The sequence below is a fragment of the Macrosteles quadrilineatus genome, unplaced genomic scaffold (genome assembly GCF_028750875.1).
Source record: "Macrosteles quadrilineatus isolate MER2022 unplaced genomic scaffold, UCM_ALF_1.0 Scaffold_9__3_contigs__length_116548681, whole genome shotgun sequence".
Classification (NCBI taxonomy): domain Eukaryota; kingdom Metazoa; phylum Arthropoda; class Insecta; order Hemiptera; family Cicadellidae; genus Macrosteles; species Macrosteles quadrilineatus.
Window position 1 is genome coordinate 115,105,478 of NW_026542602.1, and position 22,915 is coordinate 115,128,392.

The following is a 22,915-nucleotide window of genomic DNA, read 5'->3' on the forward strand; positions in this document are numbered from 1 at the left end:
TCTAACCATCTTATTGTTGTCTCCGGGTCCGTGCCGTACAATGGAATGCCCAACAGTGTGTCACTGGCTTCTAAAGAACCACACTCACGGTTGTTTAAAGCTCTAAGGCCAACGTTAAACAGTCTACTAGCTAATGATTTTGTAGAATTAATCTCTGTAAAAACTTGTCCAGCATGACTTTGTTCACTTTTGGTAGTGTACTTTGTGACATACCAATGTAGGATAGAAGTGCTTTCACCTACATACTGGATGTCCACGTTTCCATTCCAAGCTAGCAACACGGCCGGGTTGTAGTCATTGACAAAGCTTTCTCTTGGTGTTCTGGGTAGGTCATAAAGACGTGACTTAGACTTGAGAGCTTTTCTGCCAGCTACAGACTCGACAACGTCACGCAGAACAAGATTCCCTGTGATAGGCCGGGGAAACCCGAAACGACAAGCCTTACGAAACCCGGTTTTGGTTTTCTTTGTCCGCATACAGTACGAGTTGTGGTGATGCATTTGGTAACTTGTAACTCTGTTGTTGAGAGTAGGGGAAACGGATGCATTTGGAACCTTGCAAGTAATGTACTTAAGGATAAAGTCGGCTACTTCTGCGTTGCTGGACGTCCCCATTACAGGAGCATTTTCAACCCACAGAAGAAGATGGAAATGTTGGAGACCTCTGCTTTGGTATTCTCGCCTGTAGAAGTAGTGACTTACTTTTCCTAAAGGAGCAGCATCAGAGACAATAAAATCCAACATTGCCTTGAACTTTATATGGATAAACCTTGACGCACTGATAGGATCCATAGCCACAAGTTCACTAGTTTGTTTTTTTTCTGCGCCTGGAACACTCCGGTTTACTTCCCTAATGAACAATGCCATGTCATCCCAGTTCCAATCGCTTGGGCTTATGGTTAAAAACCATGTAGCTGGTCCATAATGCTGGGCCATGCAATTGACATCATTTCTAGGCTGTATCCAGTACTGGCTAGTGTTCCTGAGTTTGGAGAATACTGATGTCAGGTTCCCCTCTAATTCTCCCGATGCAAGGTTGTTCAAACAGTCTCTAGCACTAAGAGAGCCACTGAATCCAGTGACGTTGAGCTTGTGGAATACTCCTTGTCTTAACTGCCGAAGGTTTGCATCGTGCAGCAAATAAAAAAGGTACTGCTGATTCAGTCTGAACTGAGAATGCTTTGAAAGCAACCGACATTTGATAAATTCAGCAGAATTGAGTTTGGTTTCTCTGGAATGAAACTGGCCAAATTTACCTTCGGGATACAAATCAGGGAAACAAAGCACGTCAATCTCTTTGTTTTCATGACTAATCGGAGGTTCATTCACTTTCAGCATCTTATAGAGCTCGGTGTCATCACTATAAGATTTTGACTCATGAAGAGCGTGGATTGTATAGTGAGACTCTTCTGAATCCCATTCCTCGTGAGTTACCTGAGTTAATATAGCACACGTCTATGTAGTATTTCCTGAGGTGGCAGTTCGTTTTGATGGGTAGATTGAAACAAATTTGTGTCATCATTAAGGTTGAAGAGTCCTTCTGGATCTGTAGGTAGTACGATGCTACCATAATGAGCGTTGTTTTTCTTTAAGAAAATTAAGGCTGCGTGTACCTTATCCACACTAACCAACATTTGCCAAACTTTCTTTGCTTTGGTCGGTACCCCTCTGACCAAAACGTACAGCTCGTGGTTTGGATTCAGAGGGTCACTTGGTTTGGGCAATTTTTGCAGGGTTTCTTGAAGGGGTAGTGGCAAATGAAAACTTCTTCCAACGACTTTAGAAATTTGTTGCTGAGCTCGACTTGTTCTTTTCCCAACTGTGTTCATTTTTGTAACAACCTGAAATGCTTTGGCTCTCTGAATTAAAACTTTTTCATAACTGTTAAGGCAAGTTAGCTCTTTCGGCTGGTCACAAACATAGAGATCGTTAAGAATGCAAGTAGGAGGCATCTGACCTTTCCTTAGTTTTTCGAGGCAGCCCCGACAAATCCATCCTGTTTTGCACTCTTCTTTCTTTATGTCTTTTATTCTTTTCCATATGTGTCCTACAATTTGATTTTTTAGGTTTTTCAAAAGGCTTACTTGCTGCTTACTAAACAACTTATCGCATGAGACACAGGGAAACACTGGCGTTTCAGAAGAACGCTTCTCCAATGCCTCAAATGCTTTTTGATATTTTTCGAACAACTGAGACTCAGATTCAGGGACCTTGCTTTCACTTGTGTCATCTGTAAGAAAGGCTTTTGTTTGCTCTTTAAATTCCCTTTCTATCGAAAACAACACGTTCACCTGCACGTTAAGAATACCATTTTTAATTAGCATAATCTTCTTAGTTATTTTCAACAGTCGGTAAATTTTGGAGACAAGACTACGAATTGCAGGAAAGTGAGGATAGATTGTTCTCAGAAAAGGAAGTTTCGAAACACATGCTCCTGAGTAACAGTCCAAAGAGTGAGGATGAACACCTACACGAGATGATACACCACTTTGACATGAGTGCTCTCCCATGCTGACAATAAGCTTAGAACCTTTAGTGAGAGAGCTGGCAACTATTTCATTGTAAAGAGATTTAAGTTGCTCTAAGTGGTCAGGCTCAATGAAGCACATATCTGAGTTGCATTTCCACTGTTTCTTTGGAGAACTATGAGCTGTGCTGGGCTCATTACCAACAGTTATTTGTTTACCAGGAAACACTCTATACGTAAACTCCCACAAATAAGGCTCCGACGTGGAAACATGAAGACTGTGCCCACACAACGCCTCAACATTGTCTTCAAACGTGCTTGTTGCAGATAGCTTAGCAAGAGACTCTTTAGCACGATTTTGCAGGCTAACAAATAGCTTAAGGAAATTGTTTTTGTAATTTTTATAAGCATGCAACACCCATTTCAAGAGCTCTTTAGCCCTTAGCAACCTTTTAGTATAACCTTGCTCAAGTATTTTCTTTGCTATAAGTCTGGCTATTTTCTCACAATTTATTTTCCCCAAGAAAATATGTGAAGCTGCAACAGTTTTTTTAATTTTCCTTTTTGCATTTTGTAATGATTTTCTTTTCCCATCAGATCTATTTCTAAAAAAAAAGCGTCTGCTTTGATAGGCTGCACACTTTCGCACCCTTTCGTGAAAAACCTTAAGTTTATATCGCAAGCGAAAGTGGCCAGGGTGTTTTGCACAAAGTACTTTGTAACGTCTCCTGCGATTAGATTGTTTCATTTCTTGTTTTGCACCGTAGTTTAAACGTTGTTTAGCTTTATAATATTCTGGATCAGTAGAGTATTTCTGACGCACTCTAGCCTTGTGTGGCTCAGGATCAGTAGAATACTGCTGACGCTTCCTAGTCTTGTGTGGCTCAGGATCAGTAGAATACTGCTGACGCTTCCTAGCCTTGTGTGGCTCAGGATCAGTAGAATACTGCTGACGCACTCTAGTCTTGTGTGGCTCAGGATCAGTAGAATACTGCTGACGCTTCCTAGCCTTGTGTGGCTCAGGATTAGCAGAATATTGCTGCCGCAACCTAGCTCTGTGAGGTTCAGGATTAGCACTGTACTGCACACTTTTTCTTAACCTCTCAGTTTCAATATTAGCTAGATAACGTTTTCTGGCTTTGGATTTTTCTCCTTTAACATGTTCAAGGTACCAAGCTTTAGAAGTAGAACTCTTATTAGTGGATTGTATGCTAGCTTCTTCTGTTTTTCTTTTTTTTATAGCAGGGGCGTTTTCTAAATACCATTCTTGTTTTCTTTTTCTTGCCAGTCTTTCTTTAGAAGGCATACTGATGTTAGATTAGAAAGAAAGTAAATGCAATTAAAACATGGACGTGGTATCTTACCAAATGATCCTAAGAAATGTTCTCAATCATCTCAATGTTCTTGAACTAGATCTCTTCACTAAACATAAACAATGCTGCTCTTTTTGTAAAAATAAACAAGACATCAAATTTTTTTTATTTACAGCTGGTAATTAAAAATGGTTATAAATAGTTTGGGTGAAATATATAGACCACGGCACAACTACATCTCATTTCATTTCAATAATATTGTTTGTGTAGAACTAAATTCTACATTTTTTGGTCTTATCTGCTATAAACCAATTAAAAACTTTTTGACACACCTACCAAAATTACTATTTAACAAAAATTGCTACGTTGGAAGTTTTTGAAAACATGTGTTAAACGTATAGTCAACAGGGTGGTTGTTTCTATTTATGATTTTGTCAAGAATATGTTTATTTTAAACTAAACACACACTTTGAAACTGTATAATCTAGTCATCATCCATTAATATAGGTTCTGTGTCTGGGGCTGTAAATTCAGCAATGTTCATCTTGAACAACATAAAATGCGTTGGTGTTACATAAGTGTTCTGATAATTAAACCCGTATATCTAAAGACTAGTGTAAATTGAGCCCTTATTATTGAAGTAAAAATGTAATCAAACAGTTAAGGTTTGTTGGAAATAGCATAAGGCAAAACGAATATTGAAAAACTAATTAATCCTATATTTACATTTTAATTGCTGGTTTAACATACGTAAAGTGACTTTCCCGATTCTTTTATTTGTTTTAGTGTATCAAAACATAAAACAAACCTTAGTACTAGTACTAAGTTTCAAGTTACTAGGTTTCATATGTTTTGATAAGTAGTATTAAACTGTTAAAAATGACGAACTGCTGTACCAGTGTACCATCGGTACACTGCATTTTTCAATGGAAAGTATCGGGGAATATCACTGCTCTAAGTAGTTTTATATAGTAAGTAGTTCAAATCATTCGGTATACCTGAAAAAATACTTTATGAAAGTTTTAAAATAATTTTTCAGCTGTTCCTATGAATTTCTCTAACATTTAAATTAATTGAGATTTAATCGCAGCTGGTCCTTCTTTTGTTTTGATTTTAATCCCATGTTATTTAAATGGGCCAAAATCGTACTTTGAGGGCTTGCCAAGGGTTTATGGTTCAACTCACCGACTTGAGACCCTCAAAAGGCACATCTACACGTTAAGGGCTTTCAAACAACATAAAGAACATTAAAATTGAGCCAGTGGTTTGGGCTGTAGGTCCGTCAACATTCAAGGAGAAGGAGAAGGAGGAGAAGGAGAACACGGAAAATTTGTGAATTTTCAAACTAGTTTTTCTTGGCTCAAACACAACAGTTTTTTAAATTCTTTTTTTTATTTTGTTGAGGATGAGTGCCCCTATCCAATAGATGAACAATTATTTTAATAGCTTTTGTTTCTTCAGAGCTATAGACGAGTGAAAAAGCCACTTTGTCACGTCAAGTATATATACACTGCAGCAGCTGTGTACCGCTGGGGGACTTGGCGGGGCGGAACGCTGCCGCGTTCCTTAATATTTTGAAAGAGAGAGTGAGAGAGTTGATTGTAAGATTGAATGTTCAAATTGGCGGTTTGTTAATTTTTAAAACTGCAAAGTCTCGGGAAAACCTAGCCTTGATGGTTTTATTTATTTGTTTTGGATCACCAGACTCCCCAAAGATGTTCGTAATTATCAAACTGGCCAGTTTACAATTTAATCAAACAGGGACTATTATGTAGGTTTGTGATCTACATCACTCCTTGCTGATCAGTGCAATGGGGCCAATCGACTGCTGAGTCGATTATTTGATAATTTTTATTTAGTATTTAATATTTATGAATTTAATGGGAGTCTATCCTCATGACCCTTTATCAACCCTAGCCTTCGACCGAGCACTCTGTTACCCCCATTTACGTTACACAATCAAACTCTCACTATTAAAAAATGTAATACTGTTCAAAAATTATTCTACACATGAAATACAAACGTTTCAAATAATAATACTGATGATGATAGAATCTGACTTTACATAGAATACAAAAATAATAATATCACAGACAAACATTGCTCTTTAAATTAATATACCATTTCAATTCAATTTAATAAATAATTTTCATTTGACTAGGTTCACTATTATAACTTAAATTCTTTGTATGACATGACCAAATTTAATAAAACATTTTATCCTGAATCGTGACCATGTGCTCTAAGTAGACCAAATGAAACATGAAATTCTCAGACCAAACAAAACATGATTCATAACTTGTAAAACGAGTGGTACATGTGAAAAAATGTGGCAGATTGGCAAGACTATTTTAATACTAAAACACAAATAACACAAACATTTACTTACGTACACATGTCGACACAATAACATTCATTCCGACGAAGATTCACGCGTACCGAACATTTAAAAACTGACTCGTGGTAATTTTGACTTTTTGTCTGACCGAGCGGAATATCACGACACGGTTTTTTCTGGTGTAGGACTTATTAATTCTTGTTTTTTCGAGCTGGCGTTTAATGATTCAATTGAAAATACCATCACGACGACCCGCGATTCGCTAGAAACTGACATTTGCTATCGATATGATGCATGTACGAATTTTCATCACGAACGCGAACAATCAATCCGGCATCTCAACTGTCTCGACTTAATACTAATAAAACACACCCCCAAATGCAATTCGGCGAAATTTTGACAATTGCGATCATTTGATGCACGTACAATTTCCGCCCGAACGCTAATTTCCGAGCTACGAATTAAGATATTAATAAATTCGTCCTACACCAGCGACAAAACGCGACTTCACATGTTGACTACGCGATTACTGAGCCACGAGTGACGACGAGACGTTTGCACGCGACACGGTTCGAGTGTAGTATTCCTCCGCGTTACGTCATGTTGGACTGACTTGTCCATTGCCTGGCGCGGATTTTAAATCTTTGAATTTAAAATCGGCACATTAACTTTTTTACTGGTCTCTTGGCTTTCATTGAATTAAGTTCCACTTACATCATTACAAGTCCAAATGTGTTTCCAGCTCAAGTCCCTGCTGCTCCCTGACCACTGGATAAAGCAGTTCTTCTTGGCGCACACATACTTGGAACAGCAACTCAACGATGAAGCTCTGGACATCTACAGTCAGCTGCAGACTCAAGGGTTCGGCCAGAGTAATTATCTACTGGCCCAGACTGCTGTAGCGTACCACAACAAGAGAAGTAAGTATTGTGACAGAAACACTAACTTGACAATACAATTTGTACCGTTAAAGTTGGCTTACTTTGTGTAAATTTCATGGTAAAGTGCAGCCTTGATCTAGCCTTGTAATTTTTTAAACTAAAAAAAACTTGTTTACTGATTGATCCAGAGTAGTATGACTAAGCTTTTTTGTCAAGACACAATAGTTTTCCATGTAGCTCTTAACTACAAACGATTCCTGAAATGGAGGTTGACTTATTTTTGACGGGTACATATCCTTTCATCCTTTACCCTACTAATGATGGTTTGGACCTTTCTATGTTTAGTCCTGTCTTTTTTTAGGTAATCATTGTAGTTACCCTTGTAATCTTCTTGATTGGACACATCTGGATTTAACCCTTGTCTAAAAAAAAAACAAATTCCATACCATCATAACCCGAACCTGGTACCAAAATCAATGTAGCCTATATATTTTTAAACCATACATTATGCTATGTGTAAAAAACTATTACAATACAGTACAAGCAATTATTATACTGTCTAAACATGAAAGAATAGAACAATAACATGGATGCTTAAACAAATCACTCGTAAAACAGGCTGTGCAGACTCAAGGGTTCGGCCAGAGTAATTATATACTGGCCCAGACTGCTACCCATACATGACTGCAAATTAATTATTACTAGTTAACCGCCCGTGCTCCGCCACGGGAATATTGTCAGCAATAAAAGAAATAATAATTACAAATACTGTTTATCTTTGTATTTTATTTAGGGGTTGTTTAATTTTTTACATGAAATAGAACTGATAGTTTGCCTGTATAAACTATTTTATGTTAATCAAACCCATATATTATTTTAACCAAATGAATGTTTAATATTAATTTGAGTTTCATTTGAAAAATAAATAGTATACGAACTGGGCAATGCTGATAACCTAATAAGCAGCTATTTATGATATTTAGATAATTTGCTCAAGTATATTCCTATATTCGTTGTTTTTTTCATTACATTTGTTGTATGGAATAAAGATTGTCACTTCGCCTACATGTAAATCACGCATCAGCAGTTGGTCGCATTTCACGAATCTTTGATCTATACTGTGAGTAAAAGCTGTGTTTACGTCGTATAGTTGGGCATACTTTGTTCAATGTTAGAGGGTATTAACGGTCCAATTTGATGGAAAAGGAGTCGTGGATTTTAAAACTATGTAGACTACCACTACCAGAAAGATGTTGATTCAAGTGAGACTTAGAACTGGCCATTTCAAATGCAGATTTGTATTATATTTTACTCAAATAGTTTTTTGTCTTTTGACCCTTAATACTTTTTTATAGTCGCTGTTGATAAGATTTGCCATTAACTCAAAATGTTGATAAGGAGTTCATTTTACCTTCCCCTTGTGACAACATAAGGAAAAAATATTTGTGTCCCAGTTAGTCTGTTCTGGCTCAAAATTCATAGATTTGCAGTAGCCTATTGACAAATCCAATCTAACGACCCCAATTCAAAAAAATTGGTATTTTTTAGAAGGGACTTCCAGAGCACTTTTAACACCATCACTGCTCTTTACCTTTTTAGTTCGATGGTTCTCTACATGTTTTTTCGTTCTGTATGTCTCTTTACGCCCGGTTAATGATTACCTTTTCTTTTTCTTTTTGTACTTTTCACATCATGGGGTTAATGATAAAGTTTTATAATGCTATAATGACCCGAGTCAACATTGCCATTAAACATCAAGTCAGATACTCTTCGCCAGAACCAAAATCGTAAGTCACAGTTTCTCAAGCAACTTCCCTGTGTAGGCCTACTCGAACAAATATAGTTAGGGTATAGTTCACTGATAAATTGTAGTTCCAAATATCCCAGCGTACTCGCCATCTCGAGAAGGTAAAATTTGCACGTCGAACACTGATCTTGAGTAAGATTAATCACTTACGATACAATGTTTGTATGTTTACCAATCATTTGCAATTATCTGTACAACTCGCAAGCGGATTTCCCTATGATTGTTCTGGTGGCTATAGAGAATAAATTATATTGATAAAAACAATAAGTTTCAGTCCCCTACTATGGGTATTATTTCACATTAAATGCTCAAACTTAAACTCAATTACCACATTCCTTCAGATCACTTTGCAGGAAAACTAAAACATTTCTGTGTCCCAGTTAGTCTGTTCTGACTCGAAATTCATAGATTTGAAGTAGTGACAGATCCAATCTAACGACCCCAATTCAAAAGAGTTGGTATTTTTTTGTAGGGACTTCCAGAGCATATTTAACACCAACACTGCTCTTTACCTTTTTAGTTCGATAGTTCTCTACATTTTTTTTCGTTCGGTATGTCTCTTTACGCCCGGTTAATGATAACATTTTCTTTTTCTTTTTGTACTTTTCACACCCTGGGGTTATTTACAGTACAAAGTTTTATAACGCTATAATGACCCGAGTCAACATTGCCATTAAACATCAAGTCACATACTTCTTCGCCAGAACCGAATGGTAAGTCACAGTTTCTCAAGCAACTTCCCTGTGTACTTGAAAAAAAATTCACTGATATATTGTAGTTCCACGTATCCCAGCGTACTCGCCATCTCGAGAAGGTAAAGTTTGGTACCACTGAACGTCTAACACTGATCTTGAGTAAGATTCGTCACCAACTATAAAATGTTTGTATGTTTCCCACTCATTAGCAATTATATGTACAACTTGCAAGCGGATTTCCCCATGATTATTCTGGTGGCCGTAGGGAATAAATTATATCGATCAAAACAATAAGTTTCCGTTCCCTATTATGGGTATTATTTCACATTCCATACTCAAACTTAAACTCAATTACCACTTTCCTTCAGATACTTTGCAGGAAAACTAAAACATTTCAAAAATAAGTTAACAAATACGCTTTCCTTGATCAAAATCGTGTGTTTATAAACAGAAACTCCAAGTTTAATAATTGCATACTGAAAGTGAGGTTATAAAAATAATAACAAATGTCTGACAAACATTAAACAGCTGACGAATAATTTATAAACTGTGTATTATATTCTTCAATAAGAATTGTATTGACTCGAACTTTAAAGGGCTGTAGGTCGTAGCCCTTAGAAAAAACGTAAATTCCAAGGAAGTTCGGCAAATCTACACACTATCCCCTTTAATTTGAGACATAAATCTTGTAGATCGGTCCAGTAATTACTGAGAAAACAGTGTTACAACTGTGTATTAAATATATAGATTTAAATTAATTATTATGTTATTGGTGGTTTGGTGATGGTTTTTATAATTCTGTTAACCAATGTGGTCAAGTGGCAAGTGTGCGAGTCCTCCAAAGTTTGAACTAAACCAATCGGAAGGAGAAGAAGTCTACTGTAAGATAACTTTTTTTGGTAACTTATAGAAACATACTAATTAAGATTCTTTTACAGATGTTGTAAAGGCAATCTCCACTTTCCATGAGCTAAGGAAGTTGGATCCTCTACGGCTTGACAATATGGACATATTTTCGAATTTGCTTTACGTCAAAGAAATGAAGGTGGAGTTAGCCTATCTCGCACATCACGCCACAGAAATAGACAAATACAGAGTGGAAACTTGTTGTGTTATTGGTAAGTTTAATTATATTTTAAACTTGATTTAAAATGCAATGAAAATCTATCCAAAACCAATGGGTGGGAGTTATTGTGAAAGGTTTATTGGTTTTGAATGAAAAACTAGAGTTATTATTTGTATTACCGTAAAGGATGATTATCATGAATGAAGAATAAATTAGCTCTATCGTCTTCTAATGCATGATTTACACTTGCTAATATCACAGACGAATAGTATAAGCCTAGCTAAATACCTCCATGACAAAATTCAATATTATCATTAAAATTTGAACTTTATTCCTTTTAAAACAAAACAACATCAGCACTAAATTACTTTTTAACAATTCAATTTAAACATTTAAACATACATATTTGATTTTAGATATACCTACAATAATAATACAGTTGGCCTAACTGTATTATTATGTATCCAATATAAAATATGTATGTTTCATTTGTATTGTTAAAATGTAATTTAGTGTGGTATTGTTTAAAAAGTTCACATTGTGTTAATAGTACTGAATTTGGTCACCAAAGTATTTCACTTTGAGATAACTATCATCTCGGCCATTCATTAACCTTTGGAAACAATGTTCTATTTTTTTACAACTTCAAAGAAGGGTTGGACTTGGGTTATAGGAAGGAACTTCTGTTCAAATACCAATAATCACCTATACTTTTATCTAGATGTGTTAATATTAACTGGTTTGTAGCCTCCCTGAGCTTTCCCTGCTTACACTTCCACCACTAAAAGCCATCATGCCAAATTGTGTTTACTTCGCCATAGTCAATCATAGTTTTTAAGCAGGTTGTAGTTTAGAAATTTCGTAACTGCTTGAATTGGAGTATTTCTATTATCTTTAAACATCTCAATCAAAGGGTGGGTTTAAAATTTTTTATTTTATCCCAGGAAACTACTACAGTTTGAGAACTGAACACCAGAAAGCGGTTTTGTACTTTCAGAGGGCTTTGAGACTGAACCCGCAATACCTATCTGCTTGGACACTTATGGGACATGAGTATATGGAGATGAAAAACACAAATGCAGCCATACAGAGCTACAGACAGGCTATTGGTAAGTATGCTTAAAACATGTTTTTCTCCCAATTCTACCCTGGTCTTATTTATTCTAAACACCTTGTAAGTTTTTTGCTTGTGTGATCAAACCATGGTTTTGAGATAAGAAAAAAAATGATCTTGTGTCCAAAAATTTAATATAAGCTTGTGCAAGCGTCATTGATGATATATAGCTTAAAATTGCCCTTGGAACATCTAACCTCTTTGGCTCTCCTCACATTGTGCAGATACATCGCAACTAATTTTCCACTTGTTCTACTGTAAAATATTGTACATTTTCCATATTTTAATTAAAAATATTGTACATTAAACTTAAATGACCAACTATTAGACCTGTCCCTCTTCCCAGGTGGAAGCAAAGTTGACTCCTGGTCCAATGCTGGTCAGGAAGTTATTACTGATAGTTTTTCCATTCTCAAACCTACCTTTCTAGGTTGAAAATATCAGTTACAGTAAAATATTATAATTATCCATTTTGTGTGCCATTTTGAACTTTTCCCCATTCAGAAAAGCCATTATGCAAAAAAAATCCTATAACCATGGTCCTTGTTACATCCTAGTAACTTATCTGTTTTTCCCCTACAGAGGTAAATCGCCGTGACTACCGTGCTTGGTATGGGCTCGGGCAGACCTACGAGATACTTAAGGGGATTCGCCACTGAAAATAGGTAAAAATCATGAAAAGTTGTAAAAATATTTTTTTGCATTTCTTTGTACATTGGACCCTATTACATCCAAAAAGTATGATATAATCCATGTAAGAATGTTATTATATGTTATAACCAAGGGGTTTCGCTCTTTACGATAGCTACAAGATCATAGGACACCTTCTTATTCAAACGCGGTTTTCCGCAACATTGAAATTTCACGTTTTTCAATACAAAATTTGATATATCTTGAGAGCCACTAAAGGTACATTGTTGAAATTTTTACTACTTATTCTAGACAGTATTAGGAAAATATTTAGGTAGAATTAGCTATCTAAGTTAATTAGGTACTGAACCATAACGTTTTTTTCAAACTAACTCTTTTTTCTGAAGAAAAATTATATTTAATGTGTCACAGCAAAAAAAGTATCTGAGATATTATTATGAATCTACCTAAATATTAAGTTTAGATAACTGTCTTTAAAAAAACACCAAATTTATCCAAATCCATAAAGAACTCTCTTCAGAATATCGATTTTTAAAACCCCTTACAAATTGATCGAAAAACCTCTATTTTATTTTTTTACCACCTATAATTTATATTTAGAAGTAAACCAAAATTTTTCCATTTTTTGTTAAACTATACCCTACTAGAAAAAAAATAGTTTCACGACTTTCCTCGTTAAATAAAAAAATTCACCCTTTTCAGTGGCGAATCCCCTTAAGCTGACAAACTACTGTCTGTACTACTACAAACAGGCACAACAACTGCGGCCCAATGACAGTCGCATGTTGGTAGCACTGGGCGAGACTTATGAGAAACTAGAGAAGGTGCAGGAGGCAATAAAATGTTTCTACAAGGCTCGTAGCGTTGGTGACGTTGAAGGCGTGGCCATATTTAAACTTGCTAAGTATGTAGATAGTAGATACACTTTGTGTTTGTTTTACAGCTATCTACGTTTTTAAACATTCGTAAAAGTATATTGAAAATAGTCTTTTGACAACTTGAAGATATTTAGTTAGTCTAAATCTCAGGTGAATAAATGACAATATAAAACTTTTCTTCCTTTAAATATTTTATCCTAATTTAGATTTTGAAAAGACAACCAAACTCTATTAAAGTTCTCAACCAGAGACTATTCATTCAGTGCAATGCTATTAAACTGTTATAATTTTACATATTAAATATTAACAATAATTAATAAAATAATTCTTGCTAGCTGTTACGAACCAAAAAAAAAAGCAAAAATAGGTAATTAATTCATTCACTGATGACATTTATTTGGCAAAAGTCTCTCTTAGCGGAATGGGTTCAGTCATGATCACAAGTACTGGCAGCCTTATGATGATTAATAACAAACACTAATTAATACAAAAAGAAAATTAAGATGAAAGAAGACCCCCTGGTTGCTCGAAAAAGAGGTTTTAATGTACCGGTTGCTAGTAAAGTCAAGGGTCTTTAGGAGGTATCGCTGCCACCAAAACTCTAAAGGGAGAGTAGGCCCTAATGAGAATGGGAAGATAAAAAATAAAATAGTAATTTTGATGCTGAACACTTGAGGTTTATTTGAACTATTAGATGCGAATGTGTTTGTATATAATATATTAATTTTGAGCAAGAGCAATGATGTAGACAGTAGAATGGGTGAAGCGCGATTAATACCTATAGTACAGGTAAAATAATACAAAAACACTCCATAAAACAACAAAATTTGTACATTCATGAAATTTCACATGTGAGTTACTGATAATATGAAATATGAAGATCCGATGAGTCCCCAAAATTTTGGGCGTCCTAAGGCCCTTTTCAAGGCCCTTTTTGTTCTGAGGGGGGTAATTCCTGAATAATTTTGTTTTTACGTTTATGGTCGAGTGAGGTGTGGTTTTCACTGGTTTTTAGTTATCTTAATACGATTGGGACTAGTTTAATGTGTATTAAACCCCTCCATACAGGGTGTTCAGAAACATTATTACTTTTTTTTACGATATTTAAACATTTATTCATAAATAAATAAAATTAGTTCCTTATGCTCTATATAAAAGAGGATTACAGAAAATAACTGTAATTATTTACTATGTAAGGAGGAAGGATCACAAGGAATAAGAGAAAATATTAAATACCCCCATAACAGCAATCCTTCAGACTAGGCGAATTTCGACTAAGTGAATTGATTTTCAATTAAATCTAAAATAGCATTGAGTTTAACGATTACGTAGGTTTGCTGCTACAAGGAGGTTAATAAAGTGTGATTTTAGTAAAATATTAATAGCCTAGTATAAAACAAATAATTTTTACAAGTTTGATTAAGACATATCTATAATAAAACATAACTACCACACTATTCTCCTTAAGAATAACAAAGGAATTTAAAAATTTACAATTTTTGAATCTTATTCGTAACCAATAAGCGTACCAAAACACAATAATATACTAAATGATTTTTTAAAGCTCTTTAAAATGGCTCTCTAGAGAAAAATGTATAAACTTTGTGTTTTGAGGGTCAAAGATAACCAATTTTTACCACATAAAACCCTGTGTCCATGGCCCGATTATGCCAGTTTTGTTAAAATCGAACCACAATTACTCGAGCTATCATGTTTACGGACACATATTTATCATGGATATATTATACTTACTTACTTACTCCTGTGGCCACACAAATCCCAAGTGATTTTTGGCCTCGCCAACAATGCTCCTCCACTGCTGCCTATCTTCTGCTGCCTCCAAACTTGCTCCTAACCTCCTGAGGTCCTGCCTCACTTGGTCATTCCATCTTAATCTGGGCCGTCCCAGCGGCCGTCGTCCTTCTGGTTGCCCCATCCATATAACTATGGATATATTATAGTTTACATAAATATATATATACTAGGGGTCTGCGGTACAGAAAATTTAAGGTCGGTACGGTTTGGTACGGTACAATATTTTGTACCTCGGTTCTCGGTACAAAATCGGTACGGTACGCGGCTACCGGTACCCGTATTTTTGCGGTTTTCTTCTCAGAACTGTATCCAAACCATTATTTTTAACTTTAATACATAGACATTACTATGAAAATGGATAGTATCCTACATTCATGGTTTTCTAACAACAATTACTGTACCACATATTATTAAAACAAAACCTTTTACTACTACGAGGATTGTGTCAAGAAAAATCACAGTTGAGATAAAGGCTTTACCTATTTTACTCTGAGATACTTTGAATAGCCATGATAAAGTAGTTTAAAAATAGGATGAGAGTTTTTATGAATAAACACGTTTGAAACATTTATTGACAAGATAATTTCACAAAACTGATAAATTATTTCCAACCAACACAATGTCTAGTTGTTTTTTTTTTATTTTAAAAACATATAAAAGCATTCAGTAGAAGACAGTGTAGTTTTGCCAGCTGTTCACAGCAGATGACAATGAAAAACTGGAGGTTATGATGAAGTAATGGCAAAGACCATTTTTTTTATCAGCTTCAAAACTAGTTAAGTTATAAGATGAATACAATTCTTGCAAAGTTTTTTTCTGAAACTAAAATTTGGATTATCACAGAGTAAGATTTGATGTTGGGCAATTAGACTTTATAACTGTGTAAAAGGTGTGTATCTCTGAATTTATAAATTGCATTCTACACTTATTCACTGCCAAACATAATTCAGTAGAACCTTGATGAACCGAGAATTACACTAGCCTACATAACTTCATTACCCCAAGTAAAATACCAAGATAATTTTTATAATTGTATTTGAATCGTATAATCTTAGTTTGTTAAAAATGGATTGTATGTTCAGCAATAATTGCAGTCCATTATTGTTAAGCAGTATGGTCCCAAATTATTGTTTTTGATTTTGAAACATCACAGTTCATTTGACAAAATTATAGTTGAAGCAGCTCAATGTCAAGTCACGCACGCTTGTGCAATAGTTTGTTTACATGCTTTCTCCAGACCACGGGGGAGGGGAGGGTCTGATAAGCCGTCTATTGTTCACCCCCAAGAAGGTCCGACCCTCATTAGTGCCGCTCGGCTGCACTCAGTGGGGAACCCAATACCACAAATCAATCTTTTAAATGAATACAAATATTTGGTAATAATTGTTTTATTAATATTCACCTTGAAATTTCAATAAATTTGGTGTAAAATTTGACAAAAATCTGCCATTTGGACCGATTATTAATACAATACCAAATACCAATAAAGTAGTACCGTACATTAATTGGTAATTAAATAATAGGTAAAAATTTACCGATTTTCGTCAAGTTTTACCCCCTGCTGTGCGCTATGTCACAAAAGCTGATAACGACATGGGTGATTAGTAACCATGGCAACTTGTTGAATGCGTGATGAAGGGAAACCCAAGAAATAGAAGAACAAAGAGAAAGAATGACGTTGTTATCTTTATACCCTTTTTACAATTTCCGTTATTGTTATCTTTATGTAAGATTTTATGATTTTGTTTTATAGGTTTATAAAATAATTCTTTTTAACTACGGGAATATCAATTTATAATTTATCAACGTGCTTCTCTTCTGAAACAGCAATACCGGATGCATAATAAAGGTCAATGGCCTAAAATATCACGATTGTGCAATATTGTATTTTGATGTTGAAATTAAAATTACGACAAAAGTTTGTATATACCCATTGTCGTCAATAGAAAGATAAAATATCCATAACAAATATTTAATTTATAAAATAAGATTGTAGATTTGTTACAAGTTTAATATGTAGCCATAAACAGTTTTATGGCAGTAGGCAATGGCCAGCGGCAAATTCAATATTCACGAAAATACTGATTAAGTTAGAGATAACATTTAACAGTCATCATAAAACTATTATTTTTATGATAAAACAGAATTGGGGAAAGTCGTAAAGAAATAAAAGTGATAAAACTCAACAGTTCTTGGAAGTACTTCAATACAACAATTATTGTCGTGATAAAATGTTAATGGATTTGGGACTGCTAATGGGTTTTTTATTGCATCATCACGCTAGTAATAAATTATGAAGATCGTAAACAAACATCTGATAAGACTTTTATGTGCTGGAACCAACTGCCGTTGACTACGATAGTAAACTGAAAGTAATTTATTATTATAATAGGCTGTACCGAACCGTATTTGTACCGTGTAAAATGCTGTACCGAACCGATGACGGTAATTAAGCTTGTACCGTACCGTACCGACTTTTTCGGTGCACCGCAGACCCCTAATATATACATATATAATATTTTGAATGGATCGTGTTTAGGCCTCTGGGGACATCGAAATGAAAAAGTAAATCGGTTTCGGGTCTATGTCTTACCATGAGAACTTCGGTAATAGCTTATTTCCTTAATTGGAAATTCGCTAAAAGGGGATGGATTAAGTTGTACACCATAACATAGGTCATGGTGAAATTACGCGAAAATTTCAATGTTTAAAGTGATGTGAAATATTTTTCAATGTATTTTTTATGGGAATATATTGAGACCAATTTCAAATTGATGTGTATTTTTCTTAGTTATATTATTTTTTTTTTAATTTATTAAAAATTTAAACAATTGTATTTACATAAAATATTACATTACAAATTAAAATAAAATACCTACACCAAAGCAATTCTTCTAAAATTTCCGAGGTATCTCTCTCTATAATTTCATCACAACAATAATTATTCTGAAACGACTCGTTAACAATTTTATTAGGTCTATTCTTAGCAACTTGTCCATCTTTACTGATTTTGTCCAAGTCAGTGTTCAAGCAGGATTCTCCCTCACATACCTTGCAGATTGCACCACAGGTAACACCAATCTCGAAGCACGAACAATGTGATGTGGTGCAAAAACACCTTTCATACATACTGACGTTTGCAACTTGTATCAATACCATTATCAATCAATAAACCCATACAAGTATGGTTGTCTTGGATGGTTATGACGACCAGGACATCACTAAGACACCAGAGCAGCATCGACGGTACAAGCATTTCTGTCCTGAACCATGGGAACGAGTTTTAGGGGGTAAAAATTGGGGTTTCTAATTTTCTTCACCCTGAAAACAAAAAGTTTCCCATTTTTTCTCCAAACCATTTTAAATTGTAAAAAAAAACAAATAGGCTAATTTAGTATAATAATGTGTTTTTGTATGGTTATTGGTTACGGATAAAATTAAAAATTGTAAATTTAATATTCCCGTGTTATTCTAATGTAGAATAGTGTAAAATGATATAGTCAGTTTGTTTATAAATATGTCATAATCAAACTTGTAAAAAAATTTTTGTACTAGGCTATTAATAATTTTCTAAAAACACACTTTATTAGCCTCATTGTAGCAGCAAACCTAGGCAATCGTTAAACACAATGCTATTGCAATTGATTTAATTGAAAATCAACTAAAGTAAATGGAAATTCGCTTAGTCTGCAGGTTTGCTGTGACGGGGGTATTTAATGTTTTCTCTTACTCCTTGCGATCTTTCCTCCTTACGTAGTAAAGAATTACAGTTATTTTCAATGATCCTCTTTTATATAGAGCATAAGGGTAGGCCTACTAGTTTTATTACTTTATGAATTAATGTTTAAATATCGTAAAAAGTAATAATATTTGTGAACACCCTGTATGGAGTGGTTCAATACACTTAAAACTAGTCCCAATCGTTTTAGAATAACTAGAACCATCGAAAACTATACCTCACTCGACCATAAATATAAAAACAAAATTATTCAGGAATTTCCGCGTGCCCCCCTCCCTATTCCAATACAAGATCAAGTAACTTCAATGTGTCTCTTTGTTCTTACACTTGCATTGAAATCACGTGATTCACCGTTAGATAAGCCTAAAAGGCCGAAAAGAACTAGGCTAAGGAAACTGTTACAACTTAACTTAAATACAAAAGCAAAAAAAAAAACCAACTAAATGTTACTCTTAGTTTAGAGACAGTGACACGCTACATTAAAAGATGAAGTTTAACTAAATCATGATATTGTTCAAAACCAATGAAGAAGACTCAGAGGATTTAAGTTTTTTTTTTATTATTTTGGCCACTGAAGTAGATTTTCAGATTTTCCTTCTACAGTATATAGACCAGCAGCAGTAGCCAATAATCTATAGCCTACTAGAGGCTGTTCAGTGGTTGAAAACTCGACCAAAAATATCTAGTGTACAGACTTTTTTATTTTCACAACACGCTTTAAATAAAACATGTGAGTGGAATTTCTTTCATTTGTTTATATTTTCTGTTTACATTTTGTTGTTATTTCGTCACCAGCATGGCAACCCATAAGGCCCAATTAAATTTTTTTCAAATTTAAAATGAATTTTTGTGCTTATTCTTGCGCCTATTTTAATTTATGACGGGATTCTGAATGAATGAATGAAAATCCTTCTTTATTGAGGCGAACTTAGGACCTCATGGTCCTTTCTTACAGTTAACCTCTAAAAAACTAATAATAACAACAAAATATTAACAAAAAATACAATTACAAAATAAATTAATTCTGCACATCTACAGGAAAATATCTTTCTAACAGTATGCATAAATTTTCCCTGCAATGCACACGAGCTGAGAAAATAGGTTTTAAAGAAACATGCTTGCCTAGCGTATTAATATAAAGATAGATATATATTATAATTATTCCTTAGTCCTTTTTTGTCGGTACACCATAACTTCCTTAATTCTTCGCCAACTACCATAAATATGATGTCCTTTTAAAGATTTTTTTTGAAATATCTCAAACTTTCAAGATCCGTCCACTCAGCCCTACTTTTTTTTCTAAGACACTAGGCACGAGCCTGGAATTATTTTTCACATTACTTCAGCCTAGACCTAGGGGTTGCGGCATTATCACTTAGATAAAATCCATTGGTGACTTGACTTGATTTGAACCCGGGACCTCAGAAACTGAAATCCCGCACTCTAACCACTAGATCAGCTCGCTCCCCCACTTTTTTGTATGGCTTAGTACTTTTTGTTAAGGATTGGTTTTAAAATAGCCATATTTTGACAAAAATCAGTAATTCACTTTAGCGCTCTCTGTCAGTGACTCAATTGAATGTTTAGTTTTATTATAAAACTGGCTGCAAATATATGGGATTGGGAAGTCTACTTATCAATAGTAAAAGATTTAAGGAAGTGAAGGCAGTTAGTTAATTGGTGAGGCAAAACACCTGCTTGAGTGTAAATGGGTGATTGCATTAAGAGTACATTTGGCTTTACTGCTCACAGATTATATGAGAAAGTTCTGATGCACGAGCAAGCGCTTACTGCGTACACAGAGTTTGTCAAAGAGGTCCAACAAACCACAACAAGTGATATGAAGTCTGATCTGGCACATGCATACAAGTATCTCACCGTGCAACATCTGAAGAACAACAACCTTGACCTGGCTCACCAGTATGCGCAGAAGTGCCTAATGTTTGAAGAGGTAAGAGTGTAATCTCAGAAATCATAAAAATATTCAGGAAAGAAGTGTATTTGTATTTATTGTCTTTGATGAAAGTAATTCAATTATTAACTACCAATTAGTTTTTGGAGAAAAAAACACTTTTGGTTTATAACAAAAATTAAGGGAGAAGGAATGGATAGTTTTAGCGAATTTCCCTATAGGGAAGTAGCTATTACCGTAGGTGGCACGGTAAGACCTAGGCCCGGGACCGATTTACTTTTTCATTTTGATGTCCCGAGAGACCAAAATCACTGTTCGTTCAAATTTTTATATATGTATTTAATATATATATATATATAAAATATGTATTTTATATATATATGTATTTTGTATATACAGTAGAGTCCCGCAAACTCGGCACTCAATAACCCGGCAGTCTGGATAACTCGGCCATCACCTGGCTCAGAAATTTAGTGATTTTTTTAGTCCAAGTTAATCATGAAGCCAGCTCAAGTCAAATCATTCGCAACTCATACCAAGGATTTGTTGTACTATATCTGATGACGTAATACTGACTTGTAATATAAATATACGTAAATAAAAAAGGCGGTTAAAAAGCTTAAAAATTGTATTGTTCTTCTAATTTTTGACCCTCAAAACACAAAATTTCCCAATTTCTCTCTAAACCTTTTTAAAGAGCTTAAAATAACAAATAATTTAGTATATCAAAGTGTTTTTGTACGGTAATTGGTAATGGAGAAAATTAAAAAAATTTAAAATTCCTGTGTTATTCTTATGGAAAATATTGTAAAATGTTGTAATTTGCTTGTTTATGGATATATTTTGATCAAACTTGGCAAATTTATTTATTTTATACTAAGCTATTAATATTTTACTTAAAAATACACTTTATTACTTTCCTTGTAGCAGCAAACCTAGGTACTCATTAAACGTAATGTTATTGAAATAGATCGGCCATTTGGAATTTGGACATCATCATCGTCTCTTGCGGACATGGTAACGTCATTGTCGGTTCCCGTGGTCACGGATACGTCATCGTCGTCTCCCCGGTCACGGAAACATCATCGTTGTGTCCTGCGGTCACGGAAACGTCATCATCGTCTCCCGCGGTCACGGAAACGTCATCTTTATGCGCGATCGCGGCAAATTGAAAATTCCCGGGGGGGATGGACCAAGGGGTCGGTGGACACCCTGTGTACCCATTGTAAGAATGAAATATGAAATAAAATGGTGGTTGTGAACTTTGTGTATGCTACCATGTACCAACTGCTTGAAACGTTTCTAGGATAATTTGTGTATCCATTTCTATTTCATTAATCAGGGTACTCTACTTACTCAACTATGCAAACCATTAAACTATGATCATCAACTGCAATCGCGGCAATGTGACATACTGATAATTTATTCTGGTGATCGTGATGACATCAAAAATTTGCAGTCGCGAATAATGTAAGCTTTGCATACAGCATTGCAGTACTAGTACATTTAATTTCCTGAGATTCCAATTTACAAAAATTTCAAACATCGTAAAATCCCAGAATACATTAGTAAAGATTTATAAAATTTGTCAGTCTTCATCATTACTATTTTTTTACTATTCAGTTAAAATTGGAATGTATTGAGATATTATTTATGATAAAATTGTTCATTACACTGTTAAAAAATACTTCTGTGAATGAATCATCTAATCAGGGTGTATACCAACCGGGAAAACCGGGAAATAACCTTGAATTTGAAGGGACCTGGAAAAAACCGGGAAATAGCCGGGATTTTTGGACCGATTCCGGGATTTTTATTTTAGCCCCGGTAGAAGATTGTAGTCGTAAAATGCAACTTGCCGCGGTTGCCGGCGACGACGATGACGTTTTCGTGACCACGGGAGACGACGATGACGTTTCCGTGACCGCAGGATACGACAATGACATCTACATGTCCGCGGGAAATGTTCATGATTTGCCGCGATTGCGGACGACAACGATGACGTTTCCGTGAACGTGGGAGATGATGAAGACGTTTCCGTGACCACTGGGGACGACGATCATGTTTACATGGCTGCGGTAAATATTCATGATTTTGCCGCGATCGCGTACTTCGACGATTACGTTTCCCTAACCGCTGGCCAAATCATAAGCAATGGATGTCAATGATGATGTCTACACGGCCGCGGAAAATTTTCATGATTTGCCGTGACCGCGAAAAATGACGATGATTTCTACACG

The 22,915-nt window shown here is 35.0% G+C and overlaps 1 pseudogene; it reads left to right on the forward strand.

The window, feature by feature from the left end:
- The window catches only part of LOC129002316 (cell division cycle protein 23 homolog), a 56,341-nt pseudogene that overhangs the window by 19,302 nt on the left and 14,124 nt on the right, over window positions 1-22,915 (forward strand).